Genomic DNA, 20,259 nt, shown 5'->3' with positions numbered 1-20,259 from the left:
TTGAATTTGAATTTGATTTTAACAAGCCTAAGCCTAAACAAGTCTACTCAGTAATTTTATATTTGTAATTATTTACTGGAATAAATAGTGCAATTGGTCATTGCAAAATCTTTGATTTCTTCACACGAATGTAAATATTACTAAAAATAATTATTAGAGGTCCATATAATTAGGCTTAAGGTTATAATTATCAGTGATTCAGTGGAGTCATATTTCATGCAACATATCACTAAATTTATAATAAATCACAGTATTTTCTACAATAGAAACTGCAGTTTCTTGCCGAGTTAATTTTTGATTTTGTATCAATCAAAATAAATATTTAAAATTATAAGGGATTTAGAAAGTAACTCTACAAGTCATTTAAATCGAAATCAATGAAAATCAAAAATAACTTCAACCGAATAGGCTTCCGAAACTCTTTTTAATCGTTATTTTAACTATTAAAATTATATTACTTTTAATTAATTAACTGTTGTTAAAAGTGAAGCTGCGAGCATCTGTATGGCCGATACAAATGTTTGTCATGTGCGGGGATCGAACGCGCAACATCCAAAAACCAGTGATGTGACCGTTGCGCCAATGCGTCGTCACTCACTTTTTCTCATAAAACCTATTATATAATAATAATTGTAATGATACTTTAATAAAGATCAAGAAAAAGAAACTTTAGACATTCGCATAAGGAATTACCACTCAAAACCTTTTTCTTCCAGACGACCATCGCACAGAAGAAGTGGTAAATTTCTACTATAGATATATATTTATTTGTATACATATGTATATATTATAACGTTCAACCTTAAGTTTGTCTTAGTCTGTATCTATAATAAAATATAAGGGTTTCTTTGTTGAATAAAAAGCAAATTTAGTCGCATTAACAGCTAGTAATGTAGTACAAGTAGTCAAGTTAAAAGTGTCTTAAAATGGGTCAGCGGACATCTGTAGTATCACGATCAAATTAGGATGGGTTCTGTCAAGGTGTAACATCTCCAATAGAGGAAGATTCGCTAAATCCGTTAACAATAGGGAAAGGCGTCTCAGATTTATACAAAGAACAGCTGAACCTTTCCACCGTGAACCTTTTGTCGATATAAGCTTGTAATAAAAATACTAGGGAATAAAATATTTGTATGTCATAAGCGAGTCATGTATTGAACGTGTGATTTTTTTCAGTCTTGTGAAGATTTGCCCTACTTTCTACTTCAGGGTTATGGGTTCGATTTGAAAAAATCTTTTTGTGTTGCATAGCCCATTTACGGAGGAAGGCTATGGGTTATTTTTTCCTATTTATGCGTATAATATTACAAATTACATTAACTTGGCGAAAGTCCAGTCAGGGCAAGGGAAATATTGGTTTTGATAAGGTTGAAGTTCGATTGTGCCCATTACGTTGAAAGTGTGTTTAGAGTCACATTGTAAATAGACATCAATCATTCGCTATTTTGATCAAATAGAACTAAAACTGTATTCATTTACTTTTAATACTATCTAAACGCATTATTTACTAGCTGTGCCCGTGACTTCGTCCGAGTGGAAATTAAAAAAAAATATATTAAGTTCGCAGAGCTAAAAAATAAATAAATTTCTAAAATAAAATTAGCCTAAGTTACTTCTTATTACATCAGCTACCCGCCAGTAAAAGTGCCGTTAAAATCGGTTCCACTGTTTCAAAGATTAGCAAAATTGTAAAAAAAAATTGTTTTGGTATATGTACCGTGTACACGTTCATATGCATTTAGTAAAAAAACAGAAACTCTACTTTAATTTATTTGTTCTATACAAATATATATTGATATATATATATATATATATATATATATATATATATATATATATATATATATATATATATATATATATATATATATATATATATATATATATATATATATATATATATATATATATATATTACAGCAGAAAACCTCACGTCATAAAATATGAAAAACTATAAAAGTTATACGGAAGAATGAATATACCTCCCTGCCTATCAATTGTCGAAATGAGTAAAGGTACTTCTGGTGGTGCTCTGGTCTCTAGCGCCTAGTTCATATACGCTCTTCAATGAGTGTCCTTACTGTGCCTTTTGTCCAGCTACTCTCAGAAAATCTCAAGTTCAATACGACTCAATATTCACCTCGTTAGAATAAACATTATTCTATGCAAAGCCCATCTATTATTGCCTTCCTCCCTCTCAGTTCCTCGTGTCTTCGTGTTGTCGTGTCGTCGCATCTATATCGTGTCGTCGTACACGTGTCTCCGTGTGTAAGTGCCGTCATCTTGCCCTACCTACACAGCTTGACGTCATCCTTCAATACGATTAATATTTTAAATATAATAACAATGTATTAATATTTTAAACTTCTTACATCTGGCTGAATAATGAATATAGGCTGTTTCAGGTAGCAGTCGGCTGATAAAAATAAATATTTTTAGTTATACACAAATATATAAAACCTATGTATGTATGCTATTCGTAATTTAATAATAAAATAATAAATCAAGAAAGATAAACCAATTATACGATAGTTCTTCAAACGCAAAGTTTTTAATAATAATAAATTGAAAATGAAATCTAATATTCAAGATAAATTTATATTTCGAACGAGTTTAAAACCCAATGAATAGTGAGGGTAGTTTCAAACTGAATCGTATTACGGGAACCGCTTTCGTAGCGGAAAACTTACAAATTATTCCTTAGTATTCATTAAAATATTGAATCACTATTATTGTGTGTCTATCTTACAATTTATTATACTCGCGTCATCTCCAATAATCAGTCACTTTAAACCGACTTCGAAAGAAGGAGGAGGTTCTCAATTCGTCTGTATTTTTTTATGTATGTTACCTCAGGACTTTTTACTGGGTGGACCAATTTCGATGATTCCTTTTTAATCGAAAGGTAGTACGTGACATGTGGCCCCATTTAAATTTCTTTGAGATCTAACAAGTACTTTTCAAATTATATCTAATAATACGTATTTGCTTGACTGTTTCTTCGTTGATCTACGTTTATATTATATCGTATAACTTTGCACTGAGTGTACCGATTTTGATGATTCTTGTTTTAATCGAAAGCTGATGCTTGTACAACAAACAAAATAAAATCGAATTGTGAACTTCCTGTAGTGTAAGAAGTCGGTTAATAAAAATAATTATCTAACTTGACGCAGTCGCTCGGATGTTATGCGTGTACATCCACTTCGGCGATTGTACACTAGTGGCTAATAGTCGCCCAATGGTCGAAATTCGACCATAGTTAATTTAAATCATAAGTTTGAACATGATTAAGGTTCTTTTGGCAGACTATACTTATAATAATAAACAAAAGTATATATGCGTGTGTGTCATACATGGTAGTGCGTGTAATGCTTTTTTATTGATGTAACGTATTTTTTGTGCATAATTTAAAAAAAAAAATTAGCATTCTGCACTCTTTTTCTATATACTATGTGTGCGAAATTTTATACTCCTTCGTCCGCTCAATTTTCGTAAAAAGGGGTACAAAGTTTTTGCTTCACGTATTAGGGTCAAACACAAAAACGTTAAAAAAAGTGTTCAGGCTACATAAACTATAGATTTTAATTATTTTCTGGTGCAGGCATTTTTTAAATTAAAGGTTAAATTTTGGACGATTTGATTTCTAAAGTTTTTCAGATTTGATGACTAAAATATATTATTTTTTTATGTCACTACGTCGGCAAACAAGCATACGGCTCACCTGATGGTAAGCGATTACCGTAGCTTATAGACACTTGCAACACCAGAAACATCGCAAGCGCGTTGCCGACCCAATCCCCAATCCCCTCAGGAGCTCTGGTCACCTTACTCACCAACAGGAACACAATACTGCTTGAAAACAGTATTATTTTGCTGTGATCTTCTGTAAAGTCAAGGTACTACCCCAGTTGGGCTGCTCCATATTTTGAGCAGGAAATTCCTGCTGTGCCCTACCTCAGTTAAATTATTAATTAAAATATTAATTTAAGGATCTCTTTTGAGCGAAAATGTCCCCTTCTGTGGACTGTTCGGATAAGACGTCCTGCAGTTTGACAGTGATTTAAAAATATTTAAGGATCAATTAGTATATTATGTGAATTAAACAAACATTTGGAAACAAAGCAACAATTTAAATATGTGTGCTTTAAAAAACCATCGTTCCTAAATTACGAATAAAAATAAATATGAATATATAGATAACTGATTATATGATCCTTACATAAAAAAAATGGCAGTTATAGAGACTGCCGATAGAAGTGAAAACTTAGAACTTTTAATTACGATAAAACGATTAAAACGTATCAATATAAAGACGTGACCATTACACCAAAAAGTTACACTTGAAACAGTATAGCATTCAAACAACCTCACGTTCTTTTTAAAGGGTTTCCGATAATTGTATATTTAATCAGTCTCCATCGGAACTGCATTAGATATATTTTAAACTTAATCAACGCTCCCTCGGGAATGTTTATAACAGAGAAATTCACAATATTGAGTTCAAGCAATTTTGTTACGTTTTATACTGGTTATTTTCCGACATTTCACGTTAGTTTAAGAAAAATATACTCTCAGGACTGCATGGACTGGTCGGAATGAAGTTCCTCTCGCTTTTGGTAAGCCTTAAATTGAAAAATGGAATATATTTATTTCTACATAATGATTTGATGTAAAGAGTAAAGGGTATACTTATGTAAAAAGCACAAAGTTGACATAGATATAAATAAATAAAATTAAAAAAAAAATACTATGATAAATTAAACACTGAATAACTGTAAATAATCTATATAAATAAAAATGAACGTTGCTAAGCGCATAACTCGAGAATAGAATCGAATAATTTTTTTTTTGTATGTTTGCAAAGGCCCACGGAAGGTTTTAATACTAAAAAAGTTTAATACTAAAAATATTAACTTTTGAAAGGACGAAGTCTGTCCGGGCAGCTAGTTAACTAATAAAAATTCAGGAACTCTATTCATATTAATATATTAATTATAATTTTTAATTTTAGAAACAAATGTTAAGCCATCATTTCCAATCACAGTAGTAATTGGTTTGTGTAAAGTATGGCACATATTTTTGAGATCTATTTTAATACTACAGCAAAAAGTGTCGAGAAAAAGTCTTGTTACGCTTTTTTCGATCCCGCTCCCATCCCGCTCACTGCGTGCACCGCGCGCTAAGAAACTTCGTTTCAAAAAGGAACAAAAAAGCCTAAAATAATAGTAAATTGGCACATAATAAATATTTCATTTCGAACGAGTAGCTCCTAAGATGAACAAACAAACAAACTCTTCAGCTTTGTGATATTTCAAACGAACTGCTAGAAAACGCAATTAATATTGAAAGGCTAAGTCAATCAACGATCACAATAAATGAAGGCGTCATAAGATTGCAATTCTAAAGAAAATCGTAAATTTATAAATTTCTCGATAAAATACAGGTGAAGATTTTATGTTTTTTTTTACCGCTATTGTAGCAAATAGTTTTTAAACGTTTCGTTATGATTAAACTATGGATATCAGTGGATGTCTGCGTTGTTTTATGTAGTAATTAAACAGGCGTACATATTCCAAAAGTATCTCAAAATTTAATGCTAACTTCAAAAATCCGAAGCTACTTATTCAATATAATTAAGTGAAGTATTTAAAAGTTGAACGCATTTGATATCTCCTAAAACAATCTAAATTCGTTAAAAATCTTCATCTCGAACTCTGTCAGAAGCGTAAAATTAACAAAACCTAGCCCGTCGCTGCGCGGAACTGATAAATTAATTTCCCCGTCCACGGTTGTCAGGTGGAAACGGAAACTTTGTAAATTTAAAACTACGAGATAGATATCATACTTTTTAAATTTGAAATTCGTTTCAATTCTTAAGCTGATGAAATTGGTTTGGAATATGGTCATTTTTTTGGAATGGATTTTTAAAAAAATATTTTTTCATATGATCTGACTCACTTGGCGACTGCCATAAACTCGTTTGGTTGAAAAGATAAAATGTGTACGGAAAGTAAAATTATTTGGCTTCTTTATTTTTGAAGTGAGTCTTTAGACCATGAGGGTAGAATTTTTACGGATCAAACGCATCACGGCGTCACGAGTGACGAATTTTTAAACGTCCATACCACGTTCAACACACCGATTCTCGTCCGATCACCGAAGTTAAGCAACGTCGGGCACGCTCAGTACTTGGATGAGTGACCGTCTGGGAGTACCGCGTGTTTTAACTCGTTTTTGCTGGTTTTCTAATTTCTTACATTTCACAAATGGTAAATTTAAAAAAAAAATATAAAGCTCAAATTTGAACTGTTTCGGAAACTACCGTGACGTTTTAAATTTCTTTTAATTAAAATAAAAAAATAGTATGTTGTTTTTGGTAGGTAGAGCCACCAATCGTGTACTATAATATAGAAATACAAAGGTAGTTAGTTAAACTACTACAGGTTACCACTAGTAGGTTACAATACATCGATAGTATTACATTGCAATCTAACTAGATGGCGCTAAAATTAAATATTTACAAAATGTCTTTAAAAGAATTTTGACAATATAATTTATTCTCATTGCAAGTTTTTTTGTAATTTAGCTTAACATAAAAAATTATAGGTTACGTTATGAAACTCAATTTTTATTAGAATAGATACTTAGAGTAAAGCGTATTAAAGAAATTCGAGGTGCGAAATGTACGCTAGTTAACGATAGATGGCAGTAAATACTTCGTACATTTTTTTTAAATTATTCAATTTGTTTTTCTAAATTAGTTTGCCAAAGCAGTTTTACTTCTGACATGTGTACTTTGTACGTATGCAAATTTTTTTATTATTTTTTTTTATTTTTATTAACTTAACGTTTCAACAACAATAACATACACAAAGAATTATCCAATTTGACTGCACCAATATATCATATATTATTTTTTTATTATATCTAATATATAAAATTCTCGTGTCATGGTGTTAAACATTGAACTCCTCCGAAACGGCTCGACCGATTTTAATAAAATTTTGTGGGCATATCGGGTAGGTCTGTGAATCGGCCAACATCTATTTTTCATACCCCTAAGTTATAAGGGGGGGGAGATTAAGTGGGTTAATAAGATATATGGCAAAGCAACGTTTGCGGGGTCAGCTAGTATTATATATTAGGTGTATTTCAGCGATTTATTTACATACATAAAGAAGAAATTTTAACTAAACGAGACAGGGTAACATTAGTTGCGAACTTTGAAAAACTCGCTGTCGAGTTTCTTTCTAGTTTTCTCTAGTAGAATCTACATTCGGAATCCTAGCGCTAACTTCTCTTCGAGTTTTCTGAATTTACATTAATTTTTAACCGACTTCCAAAAAAGGAGGAGGTTCTCAATTCTGTATTTTTTTTTATGTATGTTACATCAGAACTTTTGACCGGGTAGACCGATTTCGACAAATTTTGTTTTAATCGAAAGGTGATGTGTGCCAATTGGTCCCGTTTAAATTTATTTGAGATCTAAGAACTACTTTTCGAGTTATATTTAATAATGCGTTTTTACTTGACGCTTTTTTCGTCGACCTACGTTGTATTATACCGCATAACTTTCTACTGGATGTACCGATTTTGATAATTCTTTTTTTGTTGAAAAGGGGATATCCCTAGTTTGGTACCATGATAAGGAAACCAGGATCTGATGATGGGATCCCAGATAAATCGAGGGAAACTCTCGAAAATCCGCAATAACTTTTTACTGGGTGTACCGATTTTGATAATTTTTAATTTAATCAAAAGCTGGTGTTTATCATGTGGTCACATATAAATTTTATTGAGAACTGATAACTAATTTTTGAGTAATCTTTGATAACGCGTAGTTGCTTGACTATTTATTCGTCGATCTACGTTGTATTACTTGTCGATGTAATTGAAGTCGGTTTTTTTTCGTTTGCGAGCAAACACAATTATAATTATCATACATTTTACAGCATTATCAAAGCATTGAGTGAGGTAAATTTATGATTTTGCTTGAAAACATACGAGGGGAGGTCTTCAAGTTATAATTGTGTAAATACGCATTATTAGATTTAACTCGAAAAATACTTGTCAGATCTCAATTAAATTTAAATGAGACCACATAACACGCACCACTTTTTGATTAAAACAAAATCATCGAAATCAGTCCACCAAGTCAAAAATTCTGAGCTTACATATACAATTTAAAAAAATACAATCGAATTGAGAGCCTCCTCGTTATTTGGAAAGCGGTTAAAAAGAGTATATCGTTACTAAAATTATAAAGATGAAGAGTTTGTTTGTTTGTTTGTTTGGTTACTTGAACGCGCTAATCTCGGGAAATACTGGTCGGATTTGAAAAATTCTTTCAATGTTAGATAGTTCATTTATCGAGGGAGGGTATAGGATATGTAATATTTTAGAACCTATTGTTCATAAATTAACGCGGGTGAAGCCGCATGGGTACATCTAGTTATCGATATAAATATCATCATGCATTATTATGAATTGATAGTTTTTATATTTTTAGTATGAATTAAATTTGGTCTTGTTGGTGCAGTGAAAAGTTCATCTGTTAAATATTTTTCAATGTTTAATGCCAAGAACGTATTTAAAGTTCTGTGCGATCGTAGAATATAAAATTAAAAAAATAAAAATAAAAACATACTTTTTTTTAAATAATAAGCTTTTCCCTTAAAACTCATATCAACATATTACTTCATACATAATTTATACGATATAAAGGGTGGGCGAGATTTAAGGCATCGTATTTACTGGGGTTGACATTTATAAAAAAAATCAAATCAATCATCTTCCAAGTTAGACAAAATTACAGATACTTACAAAATTTGATAAAAATTTGTTTAGTAGTTTCGGAGTTACATACTGATAGCAGCGCCACCTACCGGGTCCGATTGAGATAAAAACTGCCATATCTTCCAAGTCAGACAAAATTATAGATGCCTACATAATTTGATGAACATTGGTTCAGTAGTTTCGGAGTTACATACTAATAGCAGCGCCACCTATCGGGTCCAATTCAGATAAAAACTACCCTATCTCCCAAGTTGGACAAAATTATAGATGCGTACAAAATTTGATGAACATTGGTTCAGTAGTTTCGGAGTTACATACTAATAGCAGCGCCACCTATCGGGTCCGATTGAGATAAAAACTACCCTATCTCCCAAGTTGGACCAATATACAAATGCTTAAAAAATTTGATAAAAATTGGTTCAGTAGTTTCGGAACTACATACATTTATAATTTTCATTGTTAACGCCCACCCCCGTAATCCTTATTGAGAATGAGTTATCCTAAAATCCGCTCATCGATCATTACTACATCACATATAGGAGATTCGTACCAAAGGAGAATGCGACTTTTGGGCCAAAATGTAATGAGTAGAGATATTGTTTAAAAAATTGGTCATATTTTTTTATTTAAAAATATAAAATATCACCTCAATTCTGAATCTAGAAGCGGAGAAAATTGAGAAAGATAGTTTTCATCAAATTATTTGGGTATCGATTCCACTATAATCGATTACGGAATTCAAAAAGAAAATGTTTGCACTAGTTATTTAACTCAAGATATTTAGATGCATAATTAAAGCTGTAAACAATAACGTGTATTTAAATAAAGTTACATTAATATCGAAAATATCAATTAATATTTGATAAACCAAAATGATTATCGATTTCGTATCGATTTAAAATAAATCATATTTTTAATGACAGCTTTGACAGCTTACTAACAGTAATACTGTGTCCGTCACTCGTTTAGTGTTTACTGTTTTCCGATGCATTCTGAGTCCATTCCTGATATTTATTTATGGCTTCAAGTGTATATCAATATTTGTAATGAGTTTTCAAACAGTCTTTACTAAATATAACAAACATTAATGCTACAAGAACTTAGTGATCGGGTTTTTTATAGACATTGTAACATAACCTCACTTTTACAAAAAGTCTAATAACTCCACTCTCAGATAGCCAAAATATAGATAATTTTCAGCGAGGGATCAATAAGCCTAAATGCATTAATTTATACAATTTTCATTTCATTACATTTTGGCCCAAGAATGTATGGAATCGCATCATTCTCCTTTGGAGTCAATATAGTCTCTATAGTTTAAAAACGGGAATTTTCTATTGTTAACGCATCCGCAACAATATAATAAGTAATGTGAAATAGCTATTTAATACCATTTTTACTGAATGTAAATGAAATTAAAATGCGGTCTACGAATAAGATCAATTTATTCATTAATAACTTACGTAAAATGCGCCCTAATACATTATTTAACATGAACTCAAATTGACTCTACATTTTAGTAAAAAAACGTTTGTATGGGAAAAAGAAAAGGGCTGTTTTTAGGGTTTTCACGGAAATTATTCGAATTTTTCTCGCCGCAAAAATCATCCTTGGACTTCAACGAACATTTTAAAAAAAGGATTGGTAAAATTGGTCTTGGCGTTGTTGAGTTATATTATATGCTTACGAACATAGTTTACGATTCATTTTTATATATAAGATGTTCGGAGATAGCTTCGTCGTTTATGAACCGATTTTGATAATTCTTTTTTTGCTATAAAGGAGATATCCCAAGTGTAGTACCATGATAAGGAAACCAGGATCTGATGATGGAATCCCAGAGAAATCGAGTAAAATCCTCGAAAATCGTAGTGATAATCTTTGATAACGCGTAGTTGCTTGACTATTTATTCGTCGATCTACGTTGTATTACTTGTCGATGTAATTGAAGTCGGTTTTTTTTCGTTTGCGAGCAAACACAATTATAATTATCATACATTTTACAGCATTATCAAAGCATAAATTAAATGCATTAATTTATACAATTTTCATTTCATTACATTTTGGCCCAAGAATGTATGGAATCGCATCATTCTCCTTTGGAGTCAATATAGTCTCTATAGTTTAAAAACGGGAATTTTCTATTGTTAACGCATCCGCAACAATATAATAAGTAATGTGAAATAGCTATTTAATACCATTTTTACTGAATGTAAATGAAATTAAAATGCGGTCTACGAATAAGATCAATTTATTCATTAATAACTTACGTAAAATGCGCCCTAATACATTATTTAACATGAACTCAAATTGACTCTACATTTTAGTAAAAAAACGTTTGTATGGGAAAAAGAAAAGGGCTGTTTTTAGGGTTTTCACGGAAATTATTCGAATTTTTCTCGCCGCAAAAATCATCCTTGGACTTCAACGAACATTTTAAAAAAAGGATTGGTAAAATTGGTCTTGGCGTTGTTGAGTTATATTATATGCTTACGAACATAGTTTACGATTCATTTTTATATATAAGATGTTCGGAGATAGCTTCGTCGTTTATGAACCGATTTTGATAATTCTTTTTTTGCTATAAAGGAGATATCCCAAGTGTAGTACCATGATAAGGAAACCAGGATCTGATGATGGAATCCCAGAGAAATCGAGTAAAATCCTCGAAAATCGTAGTGATGACTAGTGCGTTTGTTTTTTTTTTTTTTCATCTACTTACCTTGTATTACTTGACGATGTAATTGCAGTCGTTTTTTTTCGTTTGCGAGCAAACACAATTTTAATATAAATCTAGTGTTTGTCATGTCGTCTTACTTAATTTTGACAAAGCCTTAACGAGTACTATTTGAGTTATCTAATGAGTATTTACTTGATATTTTTTTTTGATATTTCAGATTTTTTTTTTCAAATATTATTTTGTAATTAGAATACCATTAACTGATTTATTCAGCCTGTAACACCCCATTGCTGAGCACAGGCCTCTTTCCCCATGTACGAGAAGATATCTTGAGTATATTAAAGGGTAATTCCCATCTGGGATGTAAACATGCCTACAAGTAATCTCTACGCGGGGACAGCTGCGTTTCTAATGTAAATACTTTATAAATCCATTTACGCCAGTTGGAACGAACTTTAGTAAGGCATAAGTTCCTCAGATTAAACAACTTTGTGTGTAACTAGCGTTTCCTCCCGGTTTTACTCGCATATATAATAATTATTAGCTGCTTTTAGTTTAGTATTAGTTTTAGTTTTTCTTTCATACTGTTAGAAACGTGAAGTTGAAATAATTGTTACATAGTAGTTGTCGTACTAATGCCAATATTTTAATGTAGATATTTCGAGAGTATAATCTTTAGATTGACGATGCTCAAGCAACCGGTATCGGAAAAGGAACGGTAGATGACGCTGTGCCAGCAACTACACGCTTATTCACAGAACGTAAAGATGGCGTTCGGATACTAATATAGTATTATTTTTTTAATTGACTTAGTAGAGACTATCAATGATAGTACATGTATATAACACGTTTACTATATTTATTTTCCTTCTTTTTTTTCACTTTTATATATTTTTTTTATTCTCTAAGCGTCTTCTTCAAAGTACTAGACAATAATAAAAAAGAAAACGAAAAATTCAATGTGCTTTAGACCACACGACTGAAGTAAAACTTAACTAACAATAGGCCTGCACAATAGGCCTGCACTGTGTATTTGATATACGAAACGTAACTGGCTATGAGAAAAAGAAAGAAAGAAAATGTGTTTTCACATCTCTCTCTCTTTCTCGGTTCGCCTCGCTCGATCACACTTTTTGTAACGCTCTCGTCACACATTCACCATCTTACTCCCCAAGTCAAGCGAGTGTGAAGAAGTTTTACTTCAAAAATTGATTGAATTGAAACAGCTGTTCTTGAGTTTTTCACTTAGTAACACGTGTAAGTAGTGGTTCATTTTTATTTACAAGTTTAGATTACTCTTTTCTTGTTTTCTTTTGTTATATTTTCATTACATTAGCTAACGCGCGTCCGTTGGCAATGTGTATATCTTAAACAAAAAAAAAAAAAATTGTGTGTGTGTCACTGTGGAACCACTTCTGAGACATCTTACACTCAATGGCCTTCAATAGGACCATATCCTATATCCAGTAGTGGTGCAAAACACGTAGATACAACACGAAAAAGACAAACAAACACAACAATAACGGTAGACTAGACAAACATCTCTATTACGGTTTAAACAATTGTTTAGCATTAGTGTAAAGTGGAAAACATCTATATAAATTTTAAAACTTTCACGGTAAACCTTTTATTTTTAGGAAAAACTCACCGCGTTTGTGATTTTGAAGTTTCCCATATTTCAGCCTATAATATCCCACTACTGAGCCTCTTTCCCAATGTGGGAGGAGGATCAGAGCTTAATCCACCACGCTGCTCCAATGAGGGTTGGCGGATATATTCCCTACTATGAAACGATCGCTATTAGGTGTACATGATAACAACCGGGAGCGTTGGCTTAACGTGCTCTCCGAGTCACGGTGAGGAAACCCACAAGGGCTGCTTAAACACCCATATCACGGCAAACATCTGTATGGCCAATACAAATGTTTGTCATGTGCGGGATCGAACTAGCAACCGCCAGCGCAACAGTCACAAACCAGTGCTGTGACCGTTGCACCAACGCGCCTCATATTTATTAGGCGATATATATCCAAAATGACAATCAAGTCTCATACACACATGTGTAACTTTCAGCGTAAGAACTAATTATTTTTGTTAAGAATAAACTGAAAAAAAAATATGTAGGTATGAAGTTAATTTTATAAAACTTTTGGCGACCACTTGACTTTGATGAATTAATTATTTTCATTTTATAATTATTTAGTTTAATTTTTTTTTCATATATATATTATATTTAAATGAAGTACTAAATAAAATAAGAAGAATGAATTATTTTTATATAAAAGATAAAATGGAAAGGTCAACTACTCTCCGAGTATTAAAAAAAAACCTACGTAGAAATATTTGTACTAAATAATAAAATATTAAATAATTAATGCATTTTAAACAAAAATAATACAATATTAAATAATTCATGTATTTCAAACAACAAAAAAAAGGTTCATAAAATGTGTGTATTTATTAGAAAACTCATAAATTCACACAGTTTGACCTTTACGATTTGTAAGGTTGGTCATTTGTGAGTAGTAACAAAACTAATTAAATGTGAAAATAATTAATTACATCTAAATAATACTACTTCAAAATAATGTCGTGTTCCACGTGAAGGTGTCCAGAGCTCCTGAGGAGGATCGAGGGTAAGTCGGCATTACAAACGCTTGCTTGTAATGCTGATGTTGCTGGCGTCCATTGGCTACGGTATCCACTTACCATTAGGTGGACTTCGCGGACGGCGCTTGTTTACCACATTAAAATATATTTGTAAAAATTAATACACATATATTAAACATAAAACACGTATGAACTTTTAACGTGCTCTAATTCCCTCAGAGGGTAGTCTGTACTTTTCTAATTAAAACTTCTCTCGCTTTCAGATCGAGTAAGTTAGAAAGAGATGAGAGGAAACTTTATCTACCCTAAATTGAATTTGTAAGTATATATATTTTTTTCGTGTATCAGACATACATATGTATATACATATATGTGTATTTTGTCAGTGTGTATTTACTGTTGATCTTTTTATTTGTGCGTAACTTTGAAAAAAAAATATATGGCAGTTTCAGGTAAAATATATTTTCCTATCATCAGTTTCAAATTTACAGGTTTTTTTTTTCTAAAGAATTTGTGATATTTAGCTTCATGAGTGTACCAATATTTTAAGTTAGATTTATGGGATGAGGCTAAGCCAACCGGGATCAAAAACGGAAGATAGATGGCGCTGTGCCAGCAACTACACGCTTCTACAGACTCTAAAGGTGTCGTTCGAAAATTAAAAAATATTTTTTTTTAATTGAGACAATCAATGACAATACACACATACCTATATATAGTACAGATAATCACAAATAAGTAAACAGAGTTAAATTACAGTATATAAAATATTTAATCGATCTGTGGGGTTGCCAATAGCTAATAATTATTTATATACAGGTATTTAAATACTATTTTATTTTTCGCAGGGTAATCATTAGTATACATTAATTATTACATTCAGGTTCTTTAACGCGGCTTCGTCCGTGTGGATTTCACTATTTCTCCTCTTCCTTTGTATTAAGTTAAAATGTCAAATGGAAAAAGTTTTGTCAGTTAGTGCGTTCTCCTAGTGAAAGAATTTTTAAAATCGATCCTGTAGTTATTGAGTTATTTCATTTAAAACATTCTAAGATATAAAGTCGGTGTAATCAGGCGTCCCCGACACGACACATGCACCAGAGCGGTCGTCAATAGAATCTAATAATCATAATATTAGTATAGATTTAATCTGGTAACTGCGATCAAACATACATACTATTTATTTATTTATAAGGAATAGTAAACAGCATAGACATTATAAAAGAAACAAAACGTAATATAAATATTAAGGTCCATTACGACCGTCTATTGGCTTAAAATTAAGTAAAGGAAAAAAAAACATACAATACGATAAAACCGAAAAAAATGTTTTGTTAGTCAAATAAAACTAACACGTAAAACATATGACCTTTCCGGTGACCTTTCAGTCCGAGGGATAGACCAGCCTGGTTTCAACCCCGATACTCACCGCTGGAGGTCAATTCGCACCCCTGAACTTTACCTATCAACATTCCCACGCTGTTATTAAATTTTCAAACAACCATTTCGTGTCAACCCAAATCGTAGCGTTCGTAAATTTGGCCATATATTGCAATAATTTGAAGTTATTCATACAATTATTAAAACTATTACATGTCATATTATTATGTCATATATTATATTGTTTTCTCGCAAACGAAAAAAACCGACTTCAATTACATCAATACCGACAAGTAATAATACAAGGTAAGTAGACGAAAAAAAAAAAACAAACGCACTAGTCGTCACTACGATTTTCGAGCACTTTCCTTGATTTCTCCGGAATCCCAACTTCAGATCCTTTTTTGAAGTCGGTTAAAAATACACACTGATTATAAATAATTGTGTTTGCAGGAAAACGAAGAAAAACCGACTTCAATTATATCGACAAGTAATACAACGTAGGTGGACGAAAAAATAGTCAAGTAAATACGCATTTTCAAAGATTACTCCAAAAGTTGTAATCAGATCTCGATTAAATTTAAATGTGACCACATGATAAACATCGGCTTTCGATTAAATTAAAAATCATTAAAATCAGTACACCCAGTAAAAAGCTATGTGGATTTTCGCGACTTTCCCTCGATTTCTCTAGGATTCCATCATCAGATCCTGGTTTCCTTATCATGGTACCAAACTAGAAATATCTCCTTTCCAACAAAAAAAAAATTATCAAAATCGGCTTATAAACGACGGAGTTATCCCCGAACATACTTAAAAAAACTATATACGGTCGAATTGAGTAACATCCTCCTTTTTTTGAAGTCAGTTAATAAAAGTACTTATTTATCATGTATTTACTATTCATTTTAGTGTTTCCGATATTTTATTGCTATTCCAAGCGCTTTCGTATGTTCTTTTTTAACCAAACTTCCAAAAAGAAAGACGTCTTCAAGTCGTCTGGACCTATTTATTTGTATCTTTATGTATGTTACCTCAGAAGTTTTTACTAGGTGGGCCGATTTTGATGATTCTTATTTTAATAGAAAGCTAATGTTTGTCTTGTGGTCCCATTTAATTAACATTTAATCGATACCTGATGCTGAGTGGCTACGGGTGCTGTGTGGCTACGGCACTAAAGAATTTAGCCACCCCCTCTCTTCCCGTGGGTGTCGTAAGAGGCGACTAAGGGATAACAAGGTTCCACAACCACCTTGGAACTTAAGAAGCCGACCGATGGCGGGATAACCATCCAACTGCTGGCTTTGAAATAAACAGGCCGAAGACGGGCAGCAGCGTCTTTGGTGCGACAAAGCCAGTACTGCGGTCACCAACCCGCCTGCCCAGCGTGGTGACTATGGGCAAAACACATGAGTTCACGTTATTTTTGACGTAAACTTGTGGAGGCCTATATCCAGCAGTGGACTGTATAGGCTGTAATGTAATGACGATACCTGATAACTACTTTTTTAATTATTCAACATTTTTTTTGTACGAGTTCTGTCTGTCAAATGTATTTGGCATACGCATATAGGTTTTTCGAAAGCGCTAATCTTAGGAAATAATAGTTCGAATTGAAAATTATTCTTATGTTGGACAGTTCATTTACCTATGAAGGCTATAGGGTATAAAATATTTCAGTACATTTTTTCTTCAAGTTAACGCATGTCAAACCACGGGCCATATCTATTTGTATAAGAAAAATTGATATAGCGTGACTTCGCGCTATAACGTGACACTAGCAAAATCATGAGCACGAATGGCAACATGGAAGCCATAAATTGTTGTATATAATTAAACGTATATATTTTTTTCAAATCAATATTTTACTGTCCCGTTGGCGCAGATGGTAGATCCTGCTTTATGCTCAAAGCACCCCCCCCCCCACTGTTCTTCGGAGAGCACGTATATCTAGCGATCTCGATTGTCATCAAATACACTTGATAGCGATCATTACTAAAAGTAAAGTTACTACATACTAAGTCAAAGTGGAGCAGTGATGTGGATTTCTTTTTAATATAACTTGGTCGGCAAACAAGGCTCACCTGTAAAGTGATTACCGTAGCTTATAGACATCTGCAACATTAGAGCATCGAAAGCGCGTTGGAGACCCTACCCCCAATTCCCGCAGGAGCTCCGGTCACGTTACTCACCACAGGAATACAACACTGCTTAAAAACAGTACAATTTAGCTGTAATTCTGTAAGGTCGAGGTATTTTCCTAGTCTGGCTGGTCTAATTTTGAAAATTCTCCCGGAAAATTTCCTGCAGGCCCTACCGCAGTGGATTGAGCTCCAAGCCTTTTTCTGTGCAAAAAAGAGCCCTTTGCCTAACAATGGGACATTCACAAGCTGATTTAGATATTCTGGGATTATTGAGTATGAAATTTTTTTTATTACTAGCTCTGCTCGCGACTTCGTCCGCGTGGAATAGTGACTTTACATGTTCAACATGATTCGTTAAATTGGCATAACTTTTTTATTTATGAACCTATCGACATGAAACAAACACCAAATGCTAAGCTTGCCACAGTATATTAATTAAAACCACATCTAAATCGGACAAGCCATTTCTGAGATTAGCGTGCACAAACGCAAAGATAAACAGGCAAACAGACAAAAATTCTGACAATCATTGTTTTGGGTGTTATTTTCGTTCATAAAGGTCCCAATAATAGTTTTTCTCATATAACTTAAATGTACAGCGGCCTGTTATATTTTATTATATGTATTGATTAATTATTAAAAAAAGCCTCCAATCTCCCAGATTTCAGAACGGAATGCAGAAAACTGAATGACAGCTATCGTGTACTTTTATAGCATGAATAAAATATTTATGTTAACGTAGGAACTCTTCCGATTAATACCGTGTTTGTATGTAAACGTCTGCAGTCTGTAGTGTCGGAGTTTTCGTTACGATTAATTTATTTAGGCTTAAGTGATCGTGGTGCTACACCGTATCTCTGTTTCAGGAATCATAATAAATATCGTAAAAAGAAATGATACCTCAGCGCTGTAGGTGAGCGTTTGCGCAGTGTAAAATTATGAAAATAAATTATATTAGTTTTTACACGAAGCACTTTTGAAGCCGCGTTGGCGCAACGGTTAGATATAGCCATGGATTGTACCTGTTGCGCTGGCGGTTGCGGGTTCGATCCCCGCACATGGCAAACATTTGTATTGGCCATACGGGTGTTTGCCGTGGTCTGGGTGTTTGTGCAGTCCTTGTGGGTCTTCCCACCGTGCCTCGGAGAGCACGTTAAGTCGTCGGTCCCGGTTGTTATCATGTACACCTGATAGCGATCGTTACTCATAGTAAGGAATATATCCGCCAACCCACATCGGAGCAGCGTGGTGAATTAAGCTCTGATCCTTCTTCTGCATGGGAAAAGAGGCCTATGCCCAGTAGTGGGATATTACAGGCTGAAGACATACTTCTTTTAATTTTAAATTTCAAAAATATATTTTGTCATTTTTTTTATTGATTTTTATAAGAAAAGTTTCCTTTTTTGTTTAATAAATTAAATACGCAACAGTCAACTTTCTTTCGACATTAAAAACATTGTTTCAAATTTAAATGGACCCTAAATAGAGAAGTCTAATTAAAAACACTGAATTGAAATGAAACAGCAGTTGTCCCACTTAGGGATAAAGGTCACTTCCTCATTGTAATGAAAGGGTCAAGCTATAATACCAACGTTTTAAAACTTCGTTTTCGGGGAAATTTACCTTTCACTAATAGCTTTAGCTTTCACATGTATACACATGTATAATCCTCGGATCTTAGCTGTCATATATGCAAAGTAAAGCCAGAAATAATTACTTGTAATTATAGATAAAGTATCTGCTCGAAATGGGCGTGGAACTCGTGATGTTTGGTGACCAAAACTGATAAATTTAAATGGGACCACAGAACAAGCACCGACTTTGAAAAGGTATCATTAAAATCGATAAAAAGTTATGTGGTAATTAAGATAAAAATATACGCGAATTGTGAACTTTATCCATTTTTTTTTTTTTTTTTTTTTTTTTGAAGTCGGATTAAAACCAAAACAACAAATTAGCTAGCATACTCTTTTATTGTCCATTGAAAGACAACGATAATATATAAGTATCGTTCCAAATCTTTTGTTTTAAAATAAAAGGGAAGCATTTTTCATTAAACGAGGTCCCAGAGCCGCCCGAGGTGTAGCTTCGGGCTGAGAACTCTCGACCTTGAGACCGAAGCTAGGCCGCGAGAATTCCAAGGTTGTTTATATTTGTTTTTGTCGTATAAATAATCTCAAGACTGCCTCATCAAAGTTAAATTTTAATTAAGTTAATTTAAGCACACTTTGTTCTCCTAAGATGAGATGTATTATCTGTGGGTAGATTGCCAAGTGTACATACGTTATTTCAAGATCGTTTGTTAATTTAATAAGGTTGGCAAATAAGCGTACGGCTCACCTGAAGGTAAGCGATTACCGTAGCTTATAGACATCTGCAATGCCAGAGGCATCGCAAGCGCTTTGCCGACCTTATCCCCAACCCCCTCGGAACGAAACGCTGCTTAAAAGCAGTTTTGTTTAGCTGTGATATTCTGTAAGTTCAAGATACTTCCCCAATCGGGCTGCTCCAGATTTATATTTTTGTGCCCTACCTCGGTTAAATAATCACTCATCATCATCATCACTTCAGCCTAATATAGTCCACTGTTGGAAATAGGCCTCCAAAAGTTCGCGCCAAAAATGGAGTGAACTCATGTGTTTTGCC

General features: G+C 33.0%; 1 pseudogene; it reads left to right on the top strand.

Annotated features, from left to right (window-relative positions):
* Positions 1 to 6,114: 6,114 nt before the first annotated feature.
* LOC123663785 lies at positions 6,115 to 6,231 on the top strand (annotated as a pseudogene).
* Positions 6,232 to 20,259: the final 14,028 nt, after the last annotated feature.

The sequence above is a fragment of the Melitaea cinxia genome, chromosome 20, assembly GCF_905220565.1.
Source record: "Melitaea cinxia chromosome 20, ilMelCinx1.1, whole genome shotgun sequence".
In the NCBI taxonomy this organism is placed as follows: Eukaryota; Metazoa; Arthropoda; class Insecta; order Lepidoptera; family Nymphalidae; genus Melitaea; species Melitaea cinxia.
This window is presented reverse-complemented; position numbering and strand designations above follow the sequence as displayed.